The 21,427-nt window shown below is 40.9% G+C and overlaps 1 non-coding gene across 1 annotated transcript; it reads left to right on the top strand.

The window, feature by feature from the left end:
* Positions 1 to 14,069: 14,069 nt before the first annotated feature.
* LOC130954073 (small nucleolar RNA R71) lies at positions 14,070 to 14,177 on the top strand. Its single transcript, XR_009076172.1, has one exon. It is a non-coding gene; the product is annotated as a small nucleolar RNA R71 (small nucleolar RNA).
* Positions 14,178 to 21,427: the final 7,250 nt, after the last annotated feature.

Below are 21,427 nucleotides of genomic sequence, written 5' to 3'. Positions count from 1 at the left end.
GTTAAAATGTGTGCCGACTTCCAACACAAAGGAAGTTCTAGAAGAAGTACACAGTGGCATTTGTGGCAATCATCTCGGAGCATAAGCACTTACCAAAAAAGTACTCTGGGCAGGATTTTATTGGCCAACTCTACAAAAGGAAGCCACAGAGTTCGTAAAGACATGTCCACCATGTCAGAAACATGCCAACTTTCACATTGCCCCGCCAGAGGAACTCATCAGCGTAACCTCACCTTGGCCATTCGCAAAATGGGGACTCGACCTTCTTGGACCCTTCCCTCAGGGATCGGGACGAGTTAAATTCCTCATAGTGACTATTTCACAAAGTGGATCGAGGCAGAACCTCTAGCTAATGCCACTACTCAAAGAAGTCAAAAATTCCTATATAGGAACATTGTCACAAGGTACGGGGTTCCATACTCCATCACCACAGATAATGGTACCCAATTCACAGATGCAGGCTTCAGAAAGTTAGTGGCCGACTTGAACATAAAACAACAATTCACTTCCGTAGAACATCCCCAAGCCAATGGACAAGTCGAAGCTGCCAACAAAGTCATATTGGCTGGGCTGAAACGGATATTACAGGACGCAAAGGGAGCCTCGACTGAGGAGCTCCCACAAGTCCTATGGGCATATCGAACAACGCCACATTCCACCACAAAGAAATCACCCTTCCGATTTGTGATGCCAGGGCATCTAGGCCAGTTTCACTGACCTTTTCTTTACTATTTTAGGGTAGTTTCATGCATTTTCTTAGTGAATAAGGCAAGTTTTGGATGAAAATACATTTACACCTTGATTCAAGCAACTATTATGAATTTTACATGATTTCATGAGGATTTTGCAAGAATTGAATGACAAATTGATGATGCATAATCTCATGACTTTGGCTCGAGCTTTGATGCACTTTATTTGCTTCATTTAAGAACAGAGGAAGCAAGGAAGAACCACGTTAGTAGCCATGTTAATCTAGTTAACGTGACCACTAACGTGGAATGGGAATGAGCTTGCAACGTTAATGAGAAAAGTGATCACCAATAACGCCTGCGAAGCCATCATAAGCCCACGTTAATTGCCACGTTAACTAGGTTTAGGGTTTAGGGTTTAGGATTTAGGGTTAACGTGGTAGTTAATGTGGAGATAAAGAGAGCTCTAGCGTTAGTGGTAAACGTTAACTTAGTTAACGTGAACTCTAACGTGGAAGGGAGGAACAATGCCAACATTAGTGACATTCACCTTTGTCACTAACGTTGGATCAAGCTAGCATTGCCCACGTTAGTGGTCACGTTAAGACCACTAACGTGAAAGTTAACATGGAGCTAAGATTGCTGAACCAACGTTAGTGACACTCACCTTGGTCACTAACGTTGGAGATGTCATTCACTACCACGTTAACCTAGTTAACGTGAAGTCTAACGTGGAGAATAGGGGCGTTTGGAGTGTTAGTGACAAAGGTAAGTGTCACTAACGCTCTCAAAGATAGGCATGCCTACGTTAAGAGTCACGTTAGTTAGACTAACGTGAACTCTAACATAGGGAAAGAGGGGCATAAGGCAACGTTATTGGGAAAGGTAAGTCCCAATAACGCTTACGAAGGTTCATAAGGCAACGTTAGTAGTCACATTAGTGCCACTAACGTTGAAGTTAACGTGGACTATATGGGGTTGGAACGTTAGTGAAAAAGATGATTTCCACTAACGTTCTCGAACCCACAATTTCACTTAACGTTAACATCATTAACGCCCATGCCTAACTCACACCTTTCTGCAAGTTGAGCCCACTAAAGATTGTAACTGCTTCAACTCAAGATCTCAGGCCCACATCCAAGACTTGAAGAACTCACTAGAAGATCAAGAAGAGCAGTATATATAGGAGTAGTTTTGAACTATACGGAAACTTGGCACTTTAGAGAACTACCCTCTGTATAGTTACTTTTATGCATTTTGAAGCATGTATTCTTTTTTGCCATTTTCCATTTCTAGAGCTATGAACAACTAAACCCCTTTCATTGGGTTAGGGAGCTCTGTTGCAATTTGATGGATCAATTATAGTTTTCATTCTTCTTCTTCTTTCTTCTCTTTTGATTTACTAGAAAGCTTTCGATCTTAATTCAATTAGTTAGTTGTCTTGGAAAAGAAACTCTCCATAATTGGGTCTCCTTTGAGCCTTGGAAAAGGGATGAGGATATCATGCTAGAAATGCTTTCTCATGTTGGGCCAAATTGGGGTCTGGGCGGATATAGTGACATATAATCCTTCCAACACTTTGATTTGGAAGTACATGTGGTATAATCAGTGACCATACTTCATCTCTTCCCATGAGCAATTAAATCAAGGAATTGCGCAATTGTTCAAGCTTAGAGAGATTGGATTGCCAAGGAATTGGGATTCAATCACCTAAGATTGCCAAGGAGATCAATAGATGCATTGATTGAAGGAGAGATGAAAATGAACTTGATCCAGAGAATACAACATCTCATGAGCCCAATGAATTCCCCATTTCTGATCTTACCCATTCTCTTTACTTTCTGCCATTTATTTCCATGCTCACTTCCCCAAATTCCCATTTAAGATTCTGCACTTTAGTTTCTGCTATTTACTTTCCCGCCATTTAATTTTCTGCAATTATCAAACTATACTCTGTTTAGCTCAACTAGCATACTCTTCCAACTAAAGTTGCTTGACCAATCAATCCCTGTGGGATTCGACCTCACTCTATTGTGAGTTTTTACTTGACGACAATTCGGTATACTTGCCGAAGGGAAATTTGTTGAGACACAAGTTTTTGTGCATCAAGTTTATGGCACCGTTGCCGGGGATTGATTTTGTATCAACAATGATTAAGTTGGAAGTTTACTAGATTGAACATTTTTCTCTGGTTTGTTTATTTTATCTAGTCATTTACCTTCAGTTAATTTAGTTTCTTCCTCACCCCTACCCCCTTGTTATCTTCTTTTTTTCTTTGAATTTACTTATAATTCTGCTCACTAACCCACTAACTGTTTGATAATTTGCACCACTCACACTAACAATCACTCTAACAAGAATAATCACTTCATTCTATCTCTTGCTGTGTGCTCTGTTAGTTGTATGACAGGGAGAAGAGGCGGAGCTTTAATTTCCTTTGATTCAGAACCTGAGAGGACCCTCCATAGAGCAAGGAGGGAAGCAAGAGGGAAAAGAGTTGTTGGTGTTGAGGAAGAGGAAGAGTATTTTGAAATAAACATGGAGGAGAACTTGGAAAACAACCATGAAGGAGAAGCTCACAACCATGCCATAGAAGGCCCTGCAAATCATGCTAGGCAAGAAAGGAGAGTTCTAGGCTCTTACATCAATCCAAATCCAGGAAAGTGTGGAAGTAGCATCCAAAAGCCCACTATACATGCCAATAACTTTGAATTAAAACCCCAGCTCATCACCCTTGTTCAGAACAACTGCTCATTTGGAGGAAGTGCCCAAGAAGATCCCAATCAACATCTAACCACCTTCCTAAGAATATGTGACACAGTAAAGTCTAATGGAGTCCATTCGGATGTCTATAGGCTGTTTTTGTTCCCTTTCTCACTCAGGGACAAAGCATCCAAGTGGTTGGAATCCTTCCCAAAGGAGAGCTTAACAAATTGGGAAAATATGGTGAACAAATTTTTGGCAAGATTCAACCCTCCTCAAAGAATTAACAGGCTGAGAGCTGAGGTGCAAACTTTCAGGCAACAAGATTGTGAAACTCTCTATGAGGCATGGAAGAGATTTAAGGACCTAACAAGAAGATGCCCACCAGACATGTTCAATGAATGGGTTCAGCTTCACATTTTCTATGAAGGTCTCTCTTATGAGTTAAAGAAGGCTTAGACCATTCCTCAGGGGGCTCTCTAAACAAGAAGAAAACCATTGAAGAAGCCATAGATGTCATTGAAACAGTAGCTGAGAATGACTACTTCTATGCTTTTGAAAGAAGCAACACTCAAGGAGTAATAGAGCTGAACCATATGGATGCATTGTTGGCTCAAAATAAGATGATCACTAAGTAGCTAGCAGATCTTACCAAGAAGGTGGAGGAAAATCAATTTGCAGCAGTCATCACTTCATCACCAGCTCAAGAAGGAGTGAATGCAGGGAAAAAAGATGACTGGAAACAAGCCAACTACGTTGGGAACTCACCCAGACAAATCCATGATCCATACTCCAAAACTTACAATTCTGGATGAAGAAATCACCCCAACTTTGGGTGGGAAAATCAACAAGACCAAGGCCAAGACCAGAGATGCCACAACCACAATTCTAACAACAATGTAACTCACCAACATACCTCACAGAGATCCTATCAACATTCATCTAACCACCCTTCTCAACCACTTAATCCCAATCCACCATCACTAACTGAGGATAGACTTTCCAAGATTGAGACCCTACTTGAAAGCATCTATCAAGAAATTCAAGACAGTAAAGTCTTCCGGGAAGAAGTGCGATCCAACATGTAAAATCAAGATGCTGCCATCAAGAAACTTGAAACACAAATTGGCTACCTATTCAAGCAAGCCCCTGGTCATATTACTCACAGCAGCACCAATTCGACTCCAAGGGAGGAGTTTCAGGCTATCACCCTCAGAAATGGGAAGGAATTGAGAGAAACCCATAAGAACCCACCAGAGAAGAGTTCGGATAAAGAAGAAAAGGGACAAGAGGAAACGCAAGTCACCACTCCTAAGTCACACCAAGAAGGAGAAGTACTGAAACCATGCATTTCAAGAGCCCCATACCCCCAGCAATTAAAGAAGAAGGGAGAGGACAACCAATTCTCAAGATTCTTGGAAATCTTCAAGAAACTACAAATCAACATACCCTTTGCAGAAGCAATAGAGCAAATGCCGCTCTATGCCAAGTTCTTGAAGGAGCTGATGACCAAGAAGAGAAGCTGGAAGAACAATGAAACTGTGGTACTCACCAAAGAATGCAATGCCATCATCCAGCATAAATTATCCCAGAAATTGAAGGATCCCGGGAGCTTCCAAATCCCTTGTATCATAGGGAAAATCACAGTAGAGAAGGCTTTATGTGACCTAGGAGCTAGCATAAATCTGATATCCTTAGCAATGATGCGGAAAATGAGGATTGAGGAAGCCAAACCAACAAGAATGGCCCTGCAACTAGTAGATAGATCATTCAAGTTTCCCCACGGAATAGTAGAAGACTTGTTGGTGAAGGTGGGAGACTTCATCTTTTCAGCAGACTTCGTAGTATTAGACATGGAGGAAAGAGCTAAGACTTTCATCATCTTAGGAAGACCATTCTTAGCCACTGCGGGAGCCATCATTGATGTACAAAAGGGTAAACTTGCCCTTAGATTATATGAGGAGAAAATGATATTTAATGTGTTCAAGGCTATGAGTTACCCACAAGACTCATTGAGAGAATGTATGAGGTTAGACTCGGTGGATGCTGTGGTGCAAGAACTTCTTGAAGAAGAACTTGAGGAGTTAACAGAAGAAAAGGAATTAGCATCAAGTGAAGAAGCTGCAACAGCTGAAATGCAGGTTCAAGAAGGGAAGGATGAAAGAAAAGAAACACCCAAACTTGAGCTAAAAGCACTGCCGCCTACTCTCAAGTATGCATACTTAGGAGAAAATAAGAGCTATTCAGTGATTATAAATTCAGCCTTAAGCCAAGAACAAGAGAAAAAGTTGCTTCAAGTTTTACAAAAGCATAAGGATGCCATTGGTTGGACACTTGCTGACTTGAAGGGAATCATTTCGGCCATATGCATGCATAAGATACTGTTGGAGGATGATGCCAAACCCTCCATTCAGCCCCAAAGGAGGTTAAACCCAGTTATGAAAGAAGTGGTGTAGAAAGAAGTCATGGAGTTATGGCAGGGAGGAGTAATCTACCCAATTTTGGATAGCCCATGGGTCAGTCCAGTCCAAGTGGTCCCCAAGAAAGGAGGAATCACTGTAGTACCCAATGAAAGAAATGAGCTAATTCCTACAAGAACTATCACAGGATGGAGGATGTGTTTTGATTACAAAAATCTCAATGAAGCCACAAGAAAAGACCATTTCACACTTCCCTTCATGGATCAGATGCTAGAAAGACTTGCAGGACATGCATATTATTGTTTTCTAGATGGTTATTCAGGATATAACCAAATAGTGGTTGATCCAAGAGACCAGGAGAAAACATCATTCACTTGCCCATATGGAGTGTTCGCCTACAGGCGCATGCCATTTGGGCTATGTAATGCACCTGCAACCTTTCAACGCTGCATGCTTTCCATCTTCTCAAATATGATAGAGAAGTTCATTGAAGTTTTCATGGATGACTTTTCAGTATTCGGAGACTCCTTTTTTAATTGCCTAAACCATCTTGCCTTGGTATTAAAAAGATGTCAAGAGACCAACTTGGTCTTGAATTGGGAAAAATGTCACTTCATGGTGACAGATGGAATAGTCCTTGGCCATAAAGTTTCTAACCAAGGCATTGAAGTAGACAGAGCTAAGGTGGAGCTAATTGAAAAATTACCTCCACCAAGTGATGTCAAGGCAATTAGGAGCTTTTTGGGGCATGCTGGCTTCTATAGAAGGTTTATTAAAGATTTTTCAAAGATAGCCAAGCCCTTAAGCAATCTCCTGATGTCTGATACACCATTTATCTTTGATGAGAAGTGCATGCTAGCATTTGAAAACTTATAAAAGAGGCTATCCTCAGCTCCTATCATCACCCCAACTGATTGGAATCTACCATTCAAACTGATGTGTGACGCATCTGATTTCACAGTTGGGGCAGTGTTAGGACAGAGAAAAGAAAATTTGGTGCATGTCATATACTATGCCAGCAAGGTCCTTAATGATACTCAACGAAATTATACCACCACCGAAAAAGAGTTGCTGGCAATAGTTTTTGCATTTGACAAATTTAAATCCTACCTCATTGGCTCTAAAGTTATTGTTTTCACCGATCATACAGCACTCAAATATCTATTTGCCAAACAGGGATAAAAACCAAGACTAATCAGATGGATCTTATTGTTGCAGGAATTCAACATCGAGATTAGAGATAAAAAGGGTGTGGAGAACAAGGTAGCAGATCATCTATCCAGAATCCCTTATGAGAAGGATGCTGCGCATGATACAAGCGTAAATGAGTTTTTCCCAGATGAACAGTTAATGTTGGTTCACAAAGCACCTTGGTTTGCATATATTACCAATTTTAAAGCAGCCGGTGACCTACCCCCTGGGATCAACAAACATCAAAGAAGAAAACTCATCAATGATGCTAAATATTTCATTTGGGATGAACCCTATCTCTTCAAGAAATACTCAGATGGAATCCTTAGGAGGTGCATTTCAGAAGAGGAAGGACGAGAGGTTCTGTGGAGTTGTCATAGTGCTAGCTGTGGAGGTCATTTTGGAGGAGAAAGGACTTCCGCTAAAGTACTGCAATGTGGGTTCTTCTGGCCCACTATCTTCAAGGATGCTAAGGAATTTGTGAGAAGCTGCAATAAATGCCAAAGGGCTGGTAATCTACCCAAGAGAAATGAGATGCCACATCAATACATTCTAGAGCTTGAACTGTTCAATGTATGGGGGATTGAATTCATGGGACCATTCCCACCCTCATACTCGAAGAAGTATATCTTCGTGGCAGTGGACTATGTATCTAAATGGGTGGAGGCCGTGGCAACCTCAACAGATGACAACAAGGGAGTCATAAACTTTCTTAGAAAAAATATCTTCACCAGATTTGGAGTCCACGAGCCCTCATCAGTGATGGAGGGAGTCATTTCTGCAATAGACCATTGGAGATCCTACTCCTAAGATATGGGGTGAAGCATAAGGTTGCTGGTGCGCGAAATTGTGATCACTACACAACTTTGCACAACTAACCAGCAAGTGCACTGGGTCGTCCAAGTAATAAACCTTACGCGAGTAAGGGTCGATCCCACGGAGATTGTTGGTATGAAGCAAGCTATGGTCACCTTGTAAATCTTAGTCAGGCAGACTCAAATGGGTATAGTGATATACGAATAAAGCATAAAGATAAAGATAGAGGTACTTATGTAATTCATTGGTAGGAACTTCAGATAAGCGTATGAAGATGCCTTCCCTTCCGTCTCTCTGCTTTCCTACTGTCTTCATCCAATCCTTCTTACTCCTTTCCATGGCAAGCTTATGTAGGGTTTCACCGTTGTCAGTGGCTACCTCCCATCCTCTCAGTGAAAATGTTCCTATGCTCTGTCACAGCATATGGCTAATCAGCTGTCGGTTCTCGGTCAGGCCGGAATAGAATCCAGTGATTCTTTTGCGTCTGTCACTAACGCCCCGCCTGCTAGGAGTTTGAAGCACGTCACAGTCATTCAATCATTGAATCCTACTCAGAATACCACAGACAAGGTTAGACCTTCCGGATTCTCTTGAATGCCGCCATCAGTTCTTGCCTATACCACGAAGACTCTGATCTCACGGAATGGCTGGCTCGTTTGTCAGGCGAGCACTCGGTTGTCAGGCGATCAACCATGCATCGTGTATCAGGAATCCAAGAGATATTCACTAGAGCCTTGATTGCTTGTAGAACAAAAGTGGTTGTCAGTCACCTTGTTCATAGGTGAGAATGATGATGAGTGTCACGGATCATCACATTCATCAAGTTGAAGAACAAGTGATATCTTGGACAAAGAACAAGCGGAATTGAATAGAAGAACAATAGTAATTGCATTAATACTCGAGGTACAGCAGAGCTCCACACCTTAATCTATGGTGTGTAGAAACTCCACCGTTGAAAATACATAAGAACAAGGTCTAGGCATGGCCGAATGGCCAGCCTCCCAATGATCTAAGAACTAGATGTCCGAAGATGATCAAAGGATCTAAAAATAATCCAAAGATGAAAATACAATAGTAAGAGGTCCTATTTATAAGAAACTAGTAGCCTAGGGTGTACAGAGATGAGTAAATGACATAAAAACCCACTTTCGGGCCCACTTGGTGTGTGCTTGGGCTGAGCAATGAAGCAATTTCGTGTAGAGACTCTTCTTGGAGTTAAACGCCAGCTTTTATGCCAGTTTGGGCGTTTAACTCCCATTTAGGTGCCAGTTCCGGCGTTTAACGCTGGGATTTCTGAGGGTGACTTTGAACGCCGGTTTGGGCCATCAAATCTTGGGCAAAGTATGGACTATCATATATTGCTGGAAAGCCCCGGATGTCTACTTTCCAACGCCGTTGAGAGCGCGCCAATTGGGCTTCTGTAGCTCCAGAAAATCCACTTCGTATGTAGGGAGGTCAGAATCCAACAGCATCTGCAGTCCTTTTCAGTCTCTGGATCAGATTTTTGCTCAGGTCCCTCAATTTCAGCCAGAAAATACCTGAAATCACAGAAAAACACACAAACTCATAGTAAAGTCCAGAAAAGTGAATTTTAGCTAAAAACTAATAAAAATATACTAAGAACTTAACTAAAACTACTAAAAACATACTAAAAACAATGCCAAAAAGGGTACAAATTATCCGCTCATCACAACACCAAACTTAAATTGTTGCTTGTCCCCAAGCAACTGAAAATCAAATAAGATAAAAAGAAGAGAATATACTATAGACTCCAAATTATCAATGAAACTTAGCTCCAAATTAGATGAGCGGGACTAGTAGCTTTTTGCCTCCAAACAGTTTTGGCATCTCACTTTATCCTTTGAAATTCAGAATGATTGGCTTCTTTAGGAACTCAGAATCCAGATAATGTTATTGATTCACCTAGTTAAGTATGATGATTCTTGAACACAGCTACTTATTGAGTCTTGGCCGTGGCCCAAAGCACTCTGTCTTCCAGTATTACCACCGGATACATACATGCCACAGACACATAATTGGGTGAACCTTTTCAGATTGTGACTCAGCTTTGCTAAAGTCCCCAATTAGAGGTGTCCATGGTTCTTAAGCACACTCTTTTTGCCTTGGATCACAACTTTATTTCTTTCTTTTTCTTTCTTTTTCTCTTTCTCCTCTTTTTTTTTGTTTTTTTTTGTATTCACTGCTTTTTCTTGCTTCAAGAATCATTTTTTATGATTTTTCAGATCCTCAGTAACATGTCTCCTTTTTCATCATTCTTTCAAGAGCCAACAATTTTAACATTCATGAACAACAAATTCAAAAGACATATGCACTGTTCAAGCATACATTCAGAAAACAAAAAGTATTGTCACCACATCAAACTAATTAAGCTAGTTTTAAAGATGAATTCGAAATCCTGTACTTCTTGTTCTTTTGTAATAAAAACAGTTTTCATTTAAGAAAGGTGATGGATTCATAGGACATTCATAACTTTAAGGCATAGACACTAAGACACTAATGATCATAAGACACAAACATGGATAAACATAAGCATTAATTTTCGAAAAACAGGAATTAAAGAACAAGGAGATTAAAGAACGGATCCACCTTAGTGATGGCGGCTCTTTCTTCCTCTTGAAGATCCTATGGAGTGCTTGAGCTCCTCAATGTCTCTTCCTTGTCTTTGTTGCTCCTCTCTCATGATTCTTTGATCTTCTCTAATTTCATGGAGGATGATGGAGTGTTCTTGATGCTCCACCCTTAGTTGTCCCATGTTGGAACTCAGTTCTCCTAGGGAGGTGTTCAGTTGCTCCCAATAGTTTTGTGGAGGAAAGTGCATCCCTTGAGACATCTCAGGGATCTCATGATGAGTGGGGTCTCTTGTGTGCTCCATCCTTTTCTTAGTGATGGGCTTATCCTCATCAATGGGGATGTCTCCCGCTATGTCAACTCCAACTGAATAACAGAGGTGACAAATGAGATGAGGAAAGGCTAACCTTGCTAAGGTAGAGGACTTGTCCGCCACCTTATAGAGTTCTTGGGCTATAACCTCATGAACTTCCACTTCTTCTCCAATCATGATGCTATGAATCATGATGGCCCGGTCTAGAGTAACTTCGGACCGGTTGCTAGTGGGAATGATTGAGCGTTGGATAAACTCCAACCATCCTCTAGCCATGGGTTTGAGGTCATGCCTTCTCAATTGAACCAGCTTGCCTCTTGAATCTCTCTTCCATTGAGCGCCCTCTTCACAAATGTCTGTGAGGACTTGGTCCAACCTTTGATCAAAGTTGACCCTTCTAGTGTAAGAATGTTCATCTCCTTGCATCATGGGCAAATTGAATGCCAACCTTACACTTTCCGGACTAAAATCCAAGTATTTCCCCCGAACCATAGTAAGATAATTCTTTGGATTCGGGTTCCCATTTTGATCATGGTTCTTGGTGATCCATGCATTGGCATAGAACTCTTGAACCATCAAGATTCCGACTTGTTGAATGGGGTTGGTAAGAACTTCCCAACCTCTTCTTCGGATCTCATGTCGAATCTCCGGATATTCACCCTTTTTGAGTGAAAAAGGGACCTCGGGGATCACCTTCTTCAAGGCCACAACTTCATAGAAGTGGTCTTGATGCACCCTTGAGATGAATCTTTCCATCTCCCATGACTCGGAGGTAGAAGCTTTTGCCTTCCCTTTCCTCTTTCTAGAGGTTTCTCCGGCCTTGGATGCCATAAATGGTTATGGAAAAACGAAAAAGCAACGCTTTTACCACACCAAACTTAAAAGGTTTGCTCGTCCTCGAGCAAAAGAAGAAAGAAGAGAGTAGAAGAAGAAGAAATGAGGAAGAAGGGAATGGCTTTGTGTTCGGCCAAAGAGGGGGAGAAGTGGTGTTTAGGTTGTGTGAAAATAAAGGGGTGAAGAAGGGTATATATAGGAGAGGGGGGGTCATGGTTCGGTCAAGTGAGGGTGGGTTTGGGTGGGAAAGTGGTTTGAATTTGAATGGTGAGGTAGGTGGGGTTTTATGAAGGATGGATGTGAGTGGTGAAGAGGAAGAAGGGATTTGATAGGTGAAGGGTTTTTGGGGAAGAGGAGTTGAGGTGATTGGTGAATGGGTGAAGAAGAGAGAGAGTGGTGGGGTTGGTGGGGATCCTGTGGGGTCCACAGATCCTGTGGTGTCAAGGAAAAGTCATCCCTGCACCAAATGGCATTCAAAATCACGTTTTGAGCCATTTCTGGCGTTAAACGCCAGCGTTTAACGCCAGTCTGGTGCCCCTTTCTGGCGTTAAACGCCCAGAATGGTGCCAGACTGGGCGTTAAACGCCCACCTGCTAGCCTTACTGGCGTTTAAACGCCAGTAAGTTCTTCCTCCAGGGTGTGCTGTTTTTCTTCCTGTTTTTCATTCTGTTTTTGCTTTTTCAATTGATTTTGTGACTTCTCATGATCATCAACCTACAAAAAACATAAAATAACAAAAGAAAATAGATAAAATATAACATTGGGTTGCCTCCCAACAAGCGCTTCTTTAATGTCAGTAGCTTGACAGATGGCTCTCATGGAGCCTCACATTTTCTCAGAGCAATGTTGGAACCTCCCAACACCAAACTTAGAGTTTGAATGTGGGGGTTCAATACCAAACTTAGAGTTTGGTTGTGGCCTCCCAACACCAAACTTAGAGTTTGACTGTGGGGGCTCTATTTGACTCTGATTTGAGAGAAGCTCTTCATGCTTCCTCTCCATGATGACAGAGGGATATCCTTGAGCCTTAAACACCAAGGATTCTTCATTCACTTGAATGATCAACTCTCCTCTATCAACATCAATCACAGCCTTTGCTGTGGCCAGGAAGGGTCTGCCAAGGATGATGGTTTCATCCATGCACTTCCCAGTCTCTAGGATTATGAAATCCGCAGGGATGTAATGGTTTTCAATCTTCACCAAAACATCCTCTACAAGTCCATGAGCTTGTTTTCTTGAGTTGTCTGCCATCTCTAATGAGATTCTTGCAGCTTGCACCTCAAAGATCCCTAGCTTCTCCATTACAGAGAGAGGCATGAGGTTTACACTTGACCCTAAGTCACACAGAGCCTTCTTGAAGGTCATGTTTCCTATGGTACAAGGTATTGAAAACTTCCCAGGATCTTGTCTCTTTTGAGGTAATTTCTGCCTAGACAAGTCATCCAGTTCTTTGGTGAGCAAAGGAGGTTCATTCTCCCAAGTCTCATTTCCAAATAACTTGTCATTTAGCTTCATGATTGCTCCAAGGTATTTAGCAACTTGCTCTTCAGTGACATACTCATCCTCTTCAGAGGAAGAATACTCATCAGAGCTCATGAAAGGCAGAAGTAAGTCCCATGGAATCTCTATGGTCTCATTTTGAGCCTCAGATTCCCACGGTTCCTCATTGGGGAACTCAATGGAGGTCAGTGCACGCCCACTGAGGTCTTCCTCAGTGGCGTTCACTTCCTCTCCTTCCTCTCCAAATTCGGCCATGTTGATGGCCTTGCACTCTCCTTTTGGATTTTCTTCTGTGTTGCTTGGGAGAGTACTAGGAGGGAGTTCAGTAACTTTCTTGCTCAGCTGTCCCACTTGTGCCTCCAAATTCCTAATGGAGGACCTTGTTTCAGTCATGAAACTTTGAGTGGTTTTGATTAGATCAGAGACCATGGTTGCTAAATCAGAGGGGTTCTGCTTAGAATTCTCTGTCTGTTGCTGAGAAGATGATGGAAAAGGCTTGCCATTGCTAAACCTATTTCTTCCACCATTATTGTTGTTAAAACCTTGTTGAGGTCTCTCTTGATTCTTCCATGAGAAATTTGGGTGATTTCTCCATGAAGAATTATAGGTGTTTCCATAGGGTTCTCCTAGGTAATTCACCTCTTCCATTGAAGGGTTCTCAGGATCATAGGCTTCTTCTTTAGATGAAGCATCCTTAGTACTGCTTGGTGCACTTTGCATTCCAGACAGACTTTGAGAAATCAAATTGACTTGTTGAGTCAATATCTTGTTCTGAGCCAAAATGGCATTCAGAGTATCAATCTCAAGAACTCCTTTCTTCTGATTGGTCCCATTGTTCACAGGATTCCTTTCAGAAGTGTACATGAATTGGTTATTTGCAACCATTTTAATTAGCTCTTGAGCTTCTGTAGGCGTCTTCTTCAAATGAAGAGATCCTCCAGCAGAGCTATCCAAAGACATCTTGGATAGTTCAGAGAGACCATCATAGAAAATACCTATGATGCTCCATTCAGAAAGCATGTCAGAAGGACATTTTCTGATCAATTGTTTGTATCTTTCCCAAGCTTCATAGTGGGATTCTCCATCCTTCTGTCTGAAGGTTTGGACTTCCACTCTAAGCTTACTCAATTTTTGAGGTGGAAAGAACTTTGCCAAGAAGGCATTGACTAGCTTTTCCCATGAGTCCAGGCTTTCTTTAGGTTGTGAGTCTAACCATGTCCTAGCTCTGTCTCTTACAGCAAAAGGGAATAGCATAAGTCTGTAGACCTCAGGGTCTACCCCATTAGTCTTGACAGTGTCACAGATTTGCAAGAATTCAGCTAAAAACTGATGAGGATCTTCCAATGGAAGTCCATGAAACTTGCAATTCTGTTGCATTAGAGAAACTAATTGAGGTTTAAGCTCAAAGTTGTTTGCTCCAATGGCAGGGATAGAGATGCTTCTCCCATAGAAATCGGGAGTAGGTGCAGTAAAGTCACCCAGCACCTTCCTTGCATTGTTGGCATTGTTGTTGTTTTCGGCTGCCATGTGTTCTTCTTCCTTGAAGAATTCGGTCAGGTCCTCTAAAGAGAGTTGTGCTTTGGCTTCTCTTAGCTTTCGCTTCAAGGTCCTTTCAGGTTCAGGGTCAGCTTCAACAAGAATGCCTTTGTCTCTGCTCCTGCTCATATGAAAGAGAAGAAAACAAGAAAATGTGGAATCCTCTATGTCACAGTATAGAGATTCCTTGAGGTGTCAGAGGAAAAGAAAAATAGAAGACAGAGGTAGAAAATTCGAACTTATCAAAGAAGATGGAGTTCGAATTTTGCATTAAGGAATAGTGTTAGTCCATAAATAGAAGGATGTGAGAAGAAGGGAAGTAATATTCGAAAATCAAGTGAAATATTTTGAAAAACACTAATTAGTTTTCGAAAATGAAAGTGGAAAAGAAATCAAGTGATTTTTGAAAAAGATTTTGAAATTAGAAATCAAAAAGATTTGATTGAAAACTATTTTGAAAAAGAGGTGGTTAAGAAGATATGATTAGTTTTAAAAAGATGTGATTGAGAAGATATGATTTGAAAAACATTTTAAAAAGATTTGATTTTGAAAAATAAAAACTTGGCTACAAGAAAAGATATGATTCAAACATTAAACCTTTCTCAACAGAAAAGGCAACATACTTGAAATGTTGAATCAAATCATTAATTGATAGCAAGTATCTTTGAAAAAGGAAAGAGATTAATTTTGAAAACATTTGATTGAAAAGATATGATTTGAAAAAGATTTGATTTTGAAAAACTTTGAAAACTTGAAAAAATTTGATTTTGAAAACAAAATCCTCCCCCTTGTGCCATCCTGGCGTTAAACGCCCAGAATGGTGCACATTCTGGCGTTTAACGCCCAAAACTATACCCTTTTGGGCGTTAAACGCCCAACCAGGTACCCTGGCTGGCGTTTAAACGCCAGTCTGTCCTTCTTCACTGGGCGTTTTGAACGCCCAGCTTTTTCTGTGCAATTCCTCTGCTGTATGTTCTGAATCTTCAATTCTCTGTATTATTGACTTGAGAAGACACAAATTAAAAATATTTTTGGATTTTTAATAATCAAAATGCAACTAAAATCAAATAACAGTGCATGCAAGACACCAAACTTAGCAGTTTGTATACTACTGACACTAATGAGAATGCATATGAGACACACAAAACACTCAAGTCAAGAGAATTTAAAGATTAGAGTAAGAAATAATCAAGAATTACTTGAAGATCCTTAAGACACATGAATGAATGCATGCAATTGACACCAAACTTAAGATGAGACACTAGACTCAAACAAGAAACATAAAATATTTTTGGTTTTTATGATTTTGTAATTTTTTTGTGCTTTTTTTTTCGAAAATTATATGGAAAAGAAAATAAAGGTATCAAAATTCTTAATGAGAATTCCAGGAATCATGCAATGTTAGTCTAAAGCTTTAGTCTAAAGGAATTAGACATGGCTAGCCAAGCTTCAGCAGGACATTGCATTCAAGAGCTAAATTGATGAAGATCAATCAGCTTCGGTGATGATAAGAACATCACCTTGAAACACTAGAATTCATTCTTAAGAACTCTGAAGAAAAATACCTAATCTAAGCAACAAGATGAACCATCAGTTGTCCATACACAAAACAATCCCCGGCAACGGCGCCAAAAACTTGGTGCACGAAATTGTGATCACTACATAACTTTGCACAACTAACCAGCAAGTGCACTGGGTCGTCCAAGTAATAAACCTTACGCGAGTAAGGGTCGATCCCACGGAGATTGTTGGTATGAAGCAAGCTATGGTCACCTTGTAAATCTTAGTCAGGCAGACTCAAATGGGTATAGTGATATACGAATAAAGCATAAAGATAAAGATAGATGTACTTATGTAATTCATTGGTAGGAACTTCAGATAAGCGTATGAAGATGCCTTCCCTTCCGTCTCTCTGCTTTCCTACTGTCTTCATCCAATCCTTCTTACTCCTTTCCATGGCAAGCTTATGTAGGGTTTCACCGTTGTCAGTGGCTACCTCCCATCCTCTCAGTGAAAATGTTCCTATGCTCTGTCACAGCATATGGCTAATCAGCTGTCGGTTCTCGGTCAGGCCGGAATAGAATCCAGTGATTCTTTTGCGTCTGTCACTAACGCCCCGCCTGCTAGGAGTTTGAAGCACGTCACAGTCATTCAATCATTGAATCCTACTCAGAATACCACAGACAAGGTTAGACCTTCCGGATTCTCTTGAATGCCGCCATCAGTTCTTGCCTATACCACGAAGACTCTGATCTCACAGAATGGCTGGCTCGTTTGTCAGGCGAGCACTCGGTCGTCAGGCGATCAACCATGCATCGTGTATCAGGAATCCAAGAGATATTCACTAGAGCCTTGATTGCTTGTAGAACAAAAGTGGTTGTCAGTCACCTTGTTCATAGGTGAGAATGATGATGAGTGTCACGGATCATCACATTCATCAAGTTGAAGAACAAGTGATATCTTGGACAAAGAACAAGCGGAATTGAATAGAAGAACAATAGTAATTGCATTAATACTCGAGGTACAGCAGAGCTCCACACCTTAATCTATGGTGTGTAGAAACTCCACCGTTGAAAATACATAAGAACAAGGTCTAGGCATGGCCGAATGGCCAGCCTCCCAATGATCTAAGAACTAGATGTCCAAAGATGATCAAAGGATCTAAAAATAATCCAAAGATGAAAATACAATAGTAAGAGGTCCTATTTATAAGAAACTAGTAGCCTAGGGTGTACAGAGATGAGTAAATGACATAAAAATCCACTTCCGGGCCCACTTGGTGTGTGCTTGGGCTGAGCAATGAAGCAATTTCGTGTAGAGACTCTTCTTGGAGTTAAACACCAGCTTTTATGCCAGTTTGGGCGTTTAACTCCCATTTAGGTGCCAGTTCCGGCGTTTAACGCTGGGATTTCTGAGGGTGACTTTGAACGCCGGTTTGGGCCATCAAATCTTGGGAAAAGTATGGACTATCATATATTGCTGGAAAGCCCCGGATGTCTACTTTCCAACGCCGTTGAGAGCGCGCCAATTGGGCTTCTGTAGCTCCAGAAAATCCACTTCGAGTGCAGGGAGGTCAGAATCCAACAGCATCTGCAATCCTTTTCAGTCTTTGGATCAGATTTTTGCTCAGGTCCCTCAATTTCAGCCAAAAAATACCTGAAATCACAGAAAAACACACAAACTCATAGTAAAGTCCAGAAAAGTGAATTTTAACTAAAAACTAATAAAAATATACTAAGAACTTAACTAAAACTACTAAAAACATACTAAAAACAATGCCAAAAAGGGTACAAATTATCCGCTCATCAGTTGCCACACCTTATCATCCCCAAACAAGTGGGCAAACCGAGATATCTAATAGAGAGTTAAAAAGGATCTTGGAGAAGACTGTGGGGACATCAAGAAAGGACTGGACGAAGAAGCTAGATGATGCTCTTTGGGCATACATGACAGCATTCAAAATACCAATTAGATTGTCCCCATATCAACTGGTATATGGGAAGGCCTGTCACTTGCCATTAGAGCTGGAGCACAAAGCCTCTTGGGCCCTTAAGATACTGAACCTGGATAGCACAGTTGCTAGTGAAAAGAGGATCTTACAACTGCAAGAATTAGAAGAATTTAGGTCTCAAGCCTACAAAAATACCAAGATCTACAAGGAAAAAGAATAAAGGAGACATGATCTCAACCTGGCACCAAGAAGTTTTGAAGAAGGACAATATGTGCTTCTCTACAACTCCAGACTGAAACTCTTTCCTGGGAAACTCAAATCAAGATGGTCAGGGCCCTTTCTAGTTACAAAAGTCTCACCTTATGGACACATAGAAATCATGGAAGAAAGCTCAAAGAGAAAATTCACTGTGAATGGACAAAGACTCAAACACTACTTGGGCAGCATGGGGAAAACCCCCAAACAGAAGTATAACCTCAACTAAGGAAGGAATCGTCGAGCTAGCGACGCTAAAAAAGCGCTTTGTTGGGAGGCAACCCAACCTGAGGTAATTCGCTTTTCATAAGTTTCTCAATAAAAACTTCAATTTGAGTTCTCAGTAGTGTGAGGAGCTAAGTTTGGTGTCACACACCAAAATAATTCAAGGGTGAATATAAGACTCTAAGTTTGGTGTTCCACCAAAAACTCCAGCTGAAGAGTGCGTTGCAACCCTTCAGTGATAAAGCATTACTCTAGCAACTAGAGAACTCACTTGACAGAGGTCTAACCTCTAATGCATAGTTTGTCTTTTTTTAGCTCATAGTTGTTTCTTAATAAAAAGCACACAAGGTTTCTGCATGTATTCAATTTGCTGAATTAGGAAAGGAACTAAGTTTGGTGTTCACACACCGAATTAAGTCCAGAAATTCACAAGCACACATGCATGCTAACTCTTTTCTAAGTGCTTAGGGAACAAGCAACTTCCAATAGTGTTACAGGAATTCTATCAATCTCAAGGAATGATCATACCTCATCATCCAAGGAAACAGACAAGGATGCAAATACTAGGATGAGAATACCAAGGAAGACATCATGAGGTTGTATCAAACTATCTTGAAATGCAGAACTTTAATTGAAAAATGATTGAATGAAACCTTCATATTCTGCTTGTTCCTCTTTATTCACATCCAAGTGTGCTAGTCTAATATCCCCTCTGCATTGCCACCTTTCTTACTTGTATGCTTGTCCCTTAAGTTAATCAAAAAGAAGATGTTATTAAAAGAACAAGAGTGGAGTTATCTTGTGAAGTGAATTCTGAATGTTTGTGGTAGGGTGATTAATTAGCTAAGTTGGTTCACCAACAAGGTAGGAAGGCAACTATCTATCTTGAATCCTATGCTTGAAACACATCCTATGAGACTAACTAAATAATAAGATTCCAATAAGAAAAGAGAAAGAGCAATAAAAGTTGGAAAGGAAGGAAAAACAATAAGAAACAATGCTAGGCACCAAGGGTTTGAAGATTGAGGCATGTGTCTGTGGTGTTCATGTGCAAGGGATATGCTTGGATGAGTAAGCTCTTAGGGGTGCTTTATCACTTGGTAACATGGATTAACTAATTCAGGATTATCAGCTGAAAGTCCACTATCAAGAGTGACCTTTGCTACAGAACACTTAGTAACCCAAAGAGGTGCTGGACACCAAGGTCTCAAGAAAGAAAACAAACCATGTGCCTGTGGTGTGTATGTATGGGGGAAAGAGACTTGAGGGAGTAAGTCCTTAGGGGTGTCTTAACACCTAACACCTTGAACCAACTGGTTCGAGAGTGTTGGTTGAAAGCTTATCATAAAGAGTCGCCCTCTTACAGAGCATTTAGCCTAAAAAGGAATGCAATAAACCTTGGAAAAGAAGGAAGGATCAACAACTAGGACGTCTCAAAGGATGCAATCAAAAGAGTGATCAAGGGCATGATAAAGGCCTGAAACCCAGTAAAGGAATGAACCTAAGTTGCTATACATGAAACCCCATAAACTAGGAATTTTACTTTTATATTAATCATCTTGTTTCTTTCATTCATCCTTCCTATGTTTTAGTACTTGCTTAGGGACAAGCAAGCTTTAAGTTTGGTGTTGTGATGCCAAGGCATCTAGGCTAGTTTCACTGACCTTTTCTTTACTGTTTTAGGGTACTTTCATGCATTTTCTTAGTGAATAAGGCAAGTTTTGGATGAAAATACACTTACACCTTGATTCAAGCAACTATTTTGAATTTTACATGATTTCATGAGGATTTTGCAAGAATTGAATGACAAATTGATGATGCATAATCTCATGACTTTGGCTAGAGCTTTGATGCACTTTATTTGCTTGATTTCAGGACAGAGGAAGCAAGGAAGAACCACGTTAGTAGCCACGTTAATCTAGTTAACGTGACCACTAACGTGGAATGGGAATGAGCTTGCAACGTTAATGAGAAAAGTCATCACCAATAACGCCTGCGAAGCCATCATAAGCCCACGTTAATTGCCACGTTAACTAGGCTAACGTGGTAGTTAACGTGGAGATAAAGAGAGCTCTAGCGTTAGTGGTAAACGTGAACACCACTAACGCTCCAAGAATTGGCAATGAGCCACGTTAAGAGTCACGTTAACTTAGTTAACGTGAACTCTAACGTGGAAGAGAAGAACAATGCCAATGTTAGTGACACTCACCTTTGTCACTAACGTTGGATCAAGCTAGCATTGCCCACGTTAGTGGTCACGTTAAGACCACTAACGTGAAAGTTAATGTGGAGCTAAGATTGATGAGCCAACGTTAGTGACACTCACCTTTGTCACTAACGTTGGAGATGGCATTCACTACCACGTTAGTGGCCACGTTAACCTAGTTAACGTGAACTCTAAGTGGAGAATAGGGGCGTTTGGAGCGTTAGTGACAAAGGTAAGTGTCACTAATGCTCTCGAAGATAGGCATGCCCACATTAAGAGTCACGTTAGTTAAACTAACATGAACTCTAACGTAGGAAAAGAGGGGCATAAGGCAACGTTATTGGGAAAGGTAAGTCCCAATAACGCTTGCAAAGGTTCATAAGGCAACGTTAGTAGTCACGTTAGTGCCACTAACGTTGAAGTTAACGTGGACTATATGGGATTGGAACGTTACTGAAAATGGTGATTTCCACTAACGTTCTCGAACCCACAATTTCACTTAACGTTAACATCATTAACGCCCATGCCTAACTCACACCTTTCTGCAAGGTGAGCCCACTAAAGATTGTAACTGCTTCAACTCAAGATCTCAGGCCCACATCCAAGACTTGAAGAACTCACTAGAAGATCAAGAAGAGTAGTATATATAGGAGTAGTTTTGAACTATACGGAAGCTTGGCACTTTAGAGAACTACCCTC

This window comes from Arachis stenosperma, chromosome 1 (genome assembly GCF_014773155.1).
Source record: "Arachis stenosperma cultivar V10309 chromosome 1, arast.V10309.gnm1.PFL2, whole genome shotgun sequence".
Taxonomy (NCBI): domain Eukaryota; kingdom Viridiplantae; phylum Streptophyta; class Magnoliopsida; order Fabales; family Fabaceae; genus Arachis; species Arachis stenosperma.
The sequence above is the reverse complement of the archived record's forward strand: the minus strand, read 5'-3'. Positions and strand labels throughout refer to the sequence as shown.